Genomic DNA, 9,090 nt, shown 5'->3' with positions numbered 1-9,090 from the left:
TCCTGCTGACTGCTTTCCCAGTTAGAAGGCATCAGGTCGAGTTTTGTGCTTTGCAGCATACAGCATGTCTGATCACAACTGACAGACTGCTTTGAAAGCATGCAGCACTGATGAACGCTTAATCTGCTGCATGATAGGATGGTAAAAAAAGTTTCTGACCTCAGTGGGCAGATAATAAAAGAAAGCAGTATTTCCACTGCTGCAAGAGAATTTATTTATAGGACGATTTGCATAACTTAATACCCATAAATAATGACATTATTGCTTCAAACACATCTGATTTTTTCAGTACACTGTTTGCTATTATTGAATTATACTTTACTTCAAATAGAACATCAACCAAACTACAGGAGTTAAGTTTTTAAACAGTATTCCCCACCCATTTTTCAATCTGATCAGATAAATTATGTACTGTTCAAATTATGCACTAGAATTTAAAATTCAGTAGGTACCAACACAGTTTCGAGATAAAATGAATTCAATCAAGTTGCTTTAGTGAAGCCTGCTTATGACAAGTCTTGGAATTGCACTGCTGCTATACCCAGAGCTGATGTATATCAGTCTTACTCGGCAAATGGTTCCACAGATTTCAAAGGAATTATGCTGTTATCCACCAGCCAAGGATCTGGCTCTTATTTGGATGCTGAAGACTAATTTTAGAGTGAAAAGTATTACTTTGAAGAGATAAATTACGTTTCCTCTACAATTCTCTAATGGCCAGTTTTATATGCAATTTTTAAATCATGCTGTACAAGACTTTACCCCACTAATAGCCCCACTGAAGATACCACAACTATTCTCAGCATATACTCTTATCAGCATGAATGAGGGTATCAGAATTCAGACCTAAGTTAGGCCAAAACATTCCTTCTACTGATTCCCAGAGACCTGTCAATTGGCCTGCTAGTGCAGCCTGTTGGTTATGTTTTTGCCAAAAGAATATCTCCCAGAGCTAAACATTTAATGGAACATAATTTATACATATTGTGTACAAATGTGGGTCTTGAGAAAATAAGGAAGTAATAAACAGAGTGGCTAGAGCACCTCAGTCCTGACTCGAAAGAATGCTTCTGCTGCCCTCCCAGATCTTTCTTAAGGTGATGCTACCAAACTGAGACGCTGCATGCCCAGCAAAAGGAAGACAGAGTTCAGAGACAGGTGCTAGATGCCAGCCATGGATTGGTGCACAAAATGGGAACAGATGGCTCTGTGTCAGGCTCTCCCTTTCCTCCTAGTTCTACCAAAATTTGATCTGGGGGTTGGGAGAGCTTGGCAGCTGACTGTTCCTCACAACACGTTCTGCTGCTACTAATCCACAGGAGAAAGCAACACCTGAAAGCACTATTATTACTTTCCATTTTCATTCAGTGCACCTCTTACTGCAGGTTGAGGAAACAGTCCCATGATGTTGTTATCATACACTCAAGGGAGCAGAAATTTTGAAGAGGAACAGGCAGGGATGGAAAGAGGGAAAAAGGAGTCCAAAAAAATCTGGCTGTTATTTAAGGAGGCCCTTGTAAGGGTGCAGGGACAAGCTATCCCTATGTGACGGAAGACTGGGAAGTACAACTAGAGGCCAGCCTGGCTAGACATCAATCTCTTCAAAGAGATGAAACTCAATAAGAAATCCTACAAAAAGTGGAAACTTCTTCATAATACTAGGGAAGAACATGAGAGTATTACATGGGCATGCAGGGAAAAAATTAGGAAAGCCAAGGCATGACATGAGAAACAACTGCAACGTCCTGTACTTGGGATGGAATAAATGAATGAACAAATCCAGACGGGAGTGGCTGGCTAGGCTGCAGCATTGCAAAGAAAGACCTGGGGGCTACAGTGGACCATAAACTGAATATGAGCAGACAGGATGCTCTCGTTGCAAAAACAAACAAAAAAAAGACAACACAATGCTGGGCACATCTGCACGAGATGCTTAATGGGAAGAAGACTAATTCTACTGCACATTAGCATGGTGGGCAAAACATCACTAAAAAGGTGTTCATCTGTGCTAATGTGCAGTAGCATCGATTATGGAACATTTAGTACCTCATATCATTACAGGTACCAAACATAATGCATCATAAGTATGGCACATTAATGAATGTGTAGACATACTCACTGGGTTGTATTAACAGGAGTGTCACTTGCAAATCAAGGGAAGTGGAAGTGGTTCTTCTACTCTATTCAGCACTGATGAGGCTTCACCTGGAGTACTGTATCCAGTTTTAAGCTCCACACTTCAAGCATGTGGATAGATTGGAAAGACTCCAACACAGAGCAAGAAAACTGAATAGAGGCCTGGGAAAAAGACTTATGATGAAAGGCTAAAAAAACTAGGGTTATTTAGTCTGGGGAAGAGAAGACTGAGGGGGATTTGAGGGGCATACCTGAAGGGTGATTACAGAGAGGAGAGACATGGGTTTTTCTCTGTGGTCATGACTCATAAGGGACAGGACTAGGAGCAAGGGTTGCAAGCTGCAGCAGAGGAAATTAAGTTGGAGATCAGGAAGAACTTTCTGATCATAAGAGTGGCCAAGCATTTGAGCAGGCTACTTAGAAAAACTGTGGAAACTGCATCCTTTGAAGTTTTCAAGGCCAGATTGGACAGATACTTGGCTTGGATGGTTCGGGGATAATCCTGATTTGAGTAAGGGGCTGTACTAGATGACTTCATAAAGTCCCTTCCAGACCATGATCCTAAATACTGAGGTAAACAGCCTCTGCATAGGTGGTTTTACAATTAAAGTCTGAACCATAGCCTCCTGTAGGACTAATCCTAGGACCTACTACAGAAGGATGAGGCGAAAGCTGAGAGTTGAAATGGATACAGTTTATGCTGGAACAACCTGTCTATGAAAGCAAAGGGCATAGCAGGACTGAACTTCTTTGCAGACAGGCTTGCTAACCTAGTGAGGAGGGTTTTAAACTAGGTTCTCTGGGAGAATGGAAACCAAAGCCCAGAGGCAAGGGGGAAGTGGGTGACCTGGAGGAACCACAAACAGGAAGGGACAACAGGGGAGGTGTTCTCATTCTTCCTGAGAAAGTAGGGCAATCGGCTAGTTACCTCAGATACCCATACATGAATGCACAGAGACTGGGAAACAAGGAGGAAGAAGTAGAAGTCTTTGCAAAGTCACAGAACTATGATGTGACTGGAAAAACAGAGACTTGGTGGGATAGCTTGCATGACTGGGGACTGTCATGGATGAATAGAAACTGTTCAGGAAGGACAGGCAGGGGAGATGAGGAGGAGGCGTTTCTCTTTATGTAAAAGAGCTATATGATTGCTTAGAGCTCCAGTATGAAACTGGAGATTAGTTTGTTGAAAGTCTTTGGGTTAAGGCCAGAAGGAAGAGCAATAAGGGTAATGTGGTGGAGATGTGCTGTAGGCCACCAGACCAGGAGGATGTGAGGGATGAGGCTTTCTTCAAACAATTAGGGCAAGTTTCCCGAACACAGGCCTGGGGTTCTCATGGGGGACTTCAATCTGCTGGGAGGGCAATACAGCAGTGCACAGACAATTCAGGATGTTTTCAGAGAGCATTGGGGACAACCTGGTACAAGTGCTGGAGCGGCCAACTAGGAACCATGCTCTTCTTGACCTGCTGCTCATAAACAGGGAAGAATTGGTAGGAAATGTAGTAGTGGATGGCAACTTGGGCAGCAGTGACCACAAGATGATTGAGTTCATGATCCTGAGGAAAGGAAGTATGGAGAGCAGCAGAATAAGGACCCTGGACTTCAGGAAAGCAGACTTCAACTTGCTCAGAGAACTCATGGGCAGGAACCCCTGGGAAGCCAGTCCGAGGGGGAAAGGAGTCCAGGAGAGCTGGCTGTACTTCAAAGAAATCTTACTAAGGGTTCAGGAACAAATCATCCTGATGTACAGGAAGACTAGCAAGTATGGCAGAAGACTGTTTGGCTTAGCAGAGCACTCTTCAGTAAGCTAGAACACAAAGAGGAAGCTTATAAGAAGTGGAAACTTGGACAAACAACTAGGGAGGAGTATAGGGAGGAGTATAAGACTATTGCTCATGCATGCAGGGGTGAAATCAGGAAGACCAAAGTACAACTGGAGTTGCAGCTAGCAAGGGACATGAACAAGAAGGGTTTCTACAAGTATGACAGCAACAAGAAGAAATTTAGGGAAAGTGTGGGTCCCTTACTGAATGGGAGAAGCAACCTAGTGACAGAGGATGCAGAAAAGGCTAAAGTACTCAATGCCTTTTTCAGCTCAGTCTTCAAAAGCATGGTCAGCTCCCAGACTACTGCACCTGGCAGCACAGTTTGGGGAGGAGATGAGCAGCCAATAGTGGTAGAAGAACAAGCTGGGGACTATTAGAAAAACTGGACATGTGCAGGTTCGTGGGGCTGGATGATATGCACCCAATGGTGCTGAGGGAGCTGACTGATGCGGCTGCACAGCTGCTGTCCATTATCTTTGAAAACTCATGGTGATTGGGGAAGGTCCTGGATGACTGGAAACAGGCAAATACAGTGCCCATTTTTAAGAAATGGAAGAAGGAGGATTCAGGGAATTACAGACCAGTCAACTCACCTCAGTTCCTGGAAAAATCAGGGAGCATGTCCTCATGGAATTGATTTTTAAGCACTTGGAGGAGAAGAAAAATGTGATTAGAAACAGTCAGCATGGATTCACCAGGGGCACACCATGCCTGACCAACCTGATCATCTTCTATGATGAGATGACTGGCTCTTTGGATGTGGGGAGACCAGTGGGTGTGATATACCTTCACTTTAGTAAGGCTTTTGATACAGTCTACAATATCCTCACAAGCAAGCTAAGGAAGTACAGGTTGGATGAATGGACTGTAACATGGATAGAAAGTTGGCTGGATCATCAGGATCAGAGTCAATTGCTCAATGTGTAGGGCTCAATGTGCAGTTGGAAGCCGGTATCGTGGAGTGCCCCAGGGGTCAGTTCTGGGGCTGGTTTTGTTCAATATCTTCATCAACAATCTGGAAGATGGGATGAATTGCACCCTCAGCAAGTTTGCAGATGACACAAATTTGGGGGGATAAGCAGATATGCTGGAGGGTAGGACTAGGGTTCAGAGCGACCTCGACAAATTGGAGGATTGGGCCAAAAGAAATCTCATGAGATTCAACAAGAAGAAGTGCAAAGTCCTACACTTAGGATGGAAGAATCCCATGTACCGGTACAGGCTGGGGACCATCTGGCTAATCTGGAGCTCTGCAGAAAAGGACCTGGGGGTATAGAAGACAATAAGATGAGTCTGAGCCAACAGTGTGCCATTGTAGCCAAGAAGGCTAACGGCATACTGCACTGCATCGATAGAAGCATTGCCAGCAGATCAAGGGAAGTGATTATTCCCCTCTATTCAGCATTGATGAGGCCACATTTGGAGTACTGTGTCCAGTTCTGGGCCTCCTACTGTAGAAACGATGTCAACAAATTGGAGAGAGTCCATTGGAGGGCAACAAAAATGGTTAGGCGACTGGAGCACATGATTTCTGAGATGAGGCTGAGGGAACTGGGCTTATTTACTCTAGAGAAGAGAAGACTGAGAGGGGATTTAACAGCAACCTTCAAATACCTTTAAGGTTGGTTCCAAATAGGATGGGACTGGACTTTTTTCAGTGGTGGCAGATAACAGAACAAGGAGCAATGGTCTCAAGTTGCATCAAGGGAATCTTAGGTTAGATATTAGGAAAAACTCTCTCACTGGGAGGGTAGTAAAACACTGGAAGAGGTTACCCAGAAAGGCGGGTAACCATCCTTAGTTTTTAAGACCCAGGTAGTCAAAACCTGGCTGGGATTATCTAGTTGGGGATGGTCCTGCTCAAAGCAGGGTGGACTAGATGACCTCCTAAGGTCCCTTCTAACCTTAATGTTCTATGATCCTATGACTGTTTCAGGTAGTGGGAGGAAGTCAAGATGGATCAGATGTTTCTCTCCTGCTCATTTCACTTATGTGACCTCAGTCCATGATCTTGACAAAGAAGACCATATTGAGATATTAGCTTGGAACAAAAAAAAGTCACAAACTTACAAGGAGTTGACCCAAAAAGGAGATTTTCAGCTCTTTTAAATGTTTCACTTCTGTTTATCAAACAGAACCCTCAACATTTCCAAACAGAATATTTTCATTAATTCCATGTTATACATAGGCATTTGCACACAAAACAACTAAAAATATTCTAAAAGTGTCAATGATTTATCATGCTAGAGAAACAATAGCCTATTGTTGTATCTATTTTTTGTATTTATATTAGCTTATGCCTTTTTGGATAATGTAGTTAGCCAATATTCAGGGCCTGGCAGAGTGGCTGCCACTAGGTTAAGAAATCGGCATTAGGAATCAGGTAGATTTTTTTTCTGTGAACTTGTCTACAGTCATCTCTGGTTCATTTGGCACTACAAAAGAAATGCAGACAATAGAGAATTACCCAGTAGTGACCAATTACTGAGAGTTGATAACTGGGAATAGGATGTGGAGTGTTGGTGAGCAACAGGAACAATGGTGAATTAAACCAAAGTGCCAAAATAATCCAAGTTTACTCTACTGACCAAAATGGACAAAGTTATGTTTCCCTGAACATGGTAGACACAAAGGAGGCAGTTTGCTTGTTCAGCAATCTCCACGTGTGTCGCTCCAGTTAGCTCTGTTTCCTAGCCTGCACCAGAGCAAGGAACTGAAAGGAGTTAGAGGGAGAAACTGACTTAATTCAGGAATTTTACTCCATACAATAGAGTGTGTGCGCATGCATATGGAAAGAGGGCACTGGGGAAACAATGATGCCATTACAAGGATTTGTGGTAAATCATAAGCTATTATGAGCTAAATATGATATGATAGACATGAAACCACAATAGATTTATAGCTGTACATAGACCATTAATTCACAACTACATTATTACAGGATTATATGGCTCCATACTGAATTATTAAAATCTTAGGCACTGATCCTGCAAATACTTATGCAAGTTTCTCTCTTCATGCTTATTATAAGTAGTCCTATTGAACTCAATATAACTATTCACATGCATAGTGTTAAGCACATGCATAACTATTTTAAGACTAAGGTCATCATTTCTACTATCTATCTACCTACCTACATCTATCTACCTGAAATCTATCTATCTACCTACATCTTCACCCTCAGTACAATGTTAGTTTCTAAACATGGCTATTTTTTCCACAAGTACTTGCTCTACTATAGAAGTCTTATAGAATTTAATTAAAAAAAAATCACTTTTGCAAAATCTGATAGCGTTGGAGGATGATGACAATATCCTTGTTATATGATTCTATGGAGTGGTACAATAACTACTAGACAAGTATCAGTCTATTACATTTAATAGGTTTTAGTGTGGTTTCTATAGCTTCCTATCACATTTAATGGATTGAAACAAAGTTTTACAGGACTTCCTCTATAGGAATACACTGTACCAACTTTTAGTTTTCTTCCCTTCAATTAGGGTAGGAATAAGCCTCTAATTCCATGCTAGAGATTTTTAAAAATCCGCTGAAAGCAACTACAATATACAATATATTGTTCTTTGCAATTTATAATTGTTAATTAAATCACTGGTCCTTGAATGAACCTCACATAGGCTAGCTTCTGCCATCCTGTACAGCTGTGTTGACTTCAGCCTGGTTCTGGTTCTGCATAGCTCTGCTGCTGAGAGTCCACTGCAGAACTGAGGCCAAACCCAAGTTTTTCTGTTCTTCATGACTGGTTACTCATTTTTTTCCTGAGCAGTTTTGGAGCCCTCCTCCCATTACAATCCTTCCCTGTGAGATTTTGGTTTTGTAGCAGTGTTCCCGCATGCCAGACAGCTGCAATTTACTCTTTTGTTTTGAATCCAGAGTGCTGAAGTGGTTTTTGTTTAAATACACATTGAAAGACTAACTGAGCTTGCAGATATAGTGGACAGACACATGCTAAATTAACATTCATAAAGGCTTTTTAAAAATATGCACATGCCTAATTTGATGACTCCCTTGAGAAAAGAAAAACACACTAACAGTTACACCATAGATATTTTAGATGTATAATACCCCATTCAGAAGAACAATTCTTATTGGATAGGTGCATGATTAATGGAGGAAAAGCTCCAGAGAGGGATTTCCTCACTGAATCTCCATAAATTTTCCTGCCTTCCAGTTATACTGCATTTATCTGCAGTGCCTCAACCCTTTTTGCTTTACCCGCTTAATGCTTTCCAAAATTAATTTGCCACAGATAAACAGCTCCAGAAGGGGGCAGAAGACAGCAAAAAAATAAGCAGTTAAAACATATGCAAAGTGAAAAATTTGAGACCACATGGGATTCAGGTAATGTGTAACTTCAAAATAAAGGAGGTAATGATGACATCTTGGACTCTAATTTCTGATCAGCAGGGTAGTTGGTACTGAAGAAGTGGTTCAAACAGCTACCTTTTTCTGCTTGGCTGTTGTGGAAAATGTGGCTAGAGTAGGTTGGGAAATACATTTCATGCAACAATAAACAAAGAAGAATGATTCTGATGAGGACTCATTTAACATTCATGAAATAAGCACTTAAGTAGGACCTGCATTTTACCTATATAGCCTGACAAATTGTGGCATAAAGATATATCTGCTTTCCTAAATACAACATAGCACAAAACCCACATAGCATCTTCAGCATGGGACATGGGAATGTATTGAAATAACCATTGCCCTAAGGAGACCTAACACATGCAACAGTGATGATGCAAAAGTGCAGTGGATATTTTATCCTATTCAGTTTGCATAAGATAAATAGCTTTCTGAAAAGAACTAGAGTTATTTAGTCTGGAGAAGAGAACATTGAGGGAAGATTTGATAACAACCTTTAAATACCTGAAGAGTGATTATCTCTGTAGCAGTAGGGGACTGGACTGGGAGCAAAGGCCTCAAGCTGCAGCAAAGGAAATTTAGTTTCAAGATTAGAAGGAACTTCCTGATTATGAGGGTGGTCAAATATTGGAACAGGCTACCTAGAGAAGTTGTGGAATTTCCATCTCCAGAAGTTTTCAAGAGCAGACTGGACAGACACTTGCCTGGAATGGTTTAGTCAGGGAAGATCCTGCCATGAGCA

Source organism: Alligator sinensis, unplaced genomic scaffold (genome assembly GCF_000455745.1).
Source record: "Alligator sinensis unplaced genomic scaffold, ASM45574v1 scaffold572_1, whole genome shotgun sequence".
Classification (NCBI taxonomy): domain Eukaryota; kingdom Metazoa; phylum Chordata; order Crocodylia; family Alligatoridae; genus Alligator; species Alligator sinensis.
Note: the sequence above shows the minus strand (reverse complement) of the source record.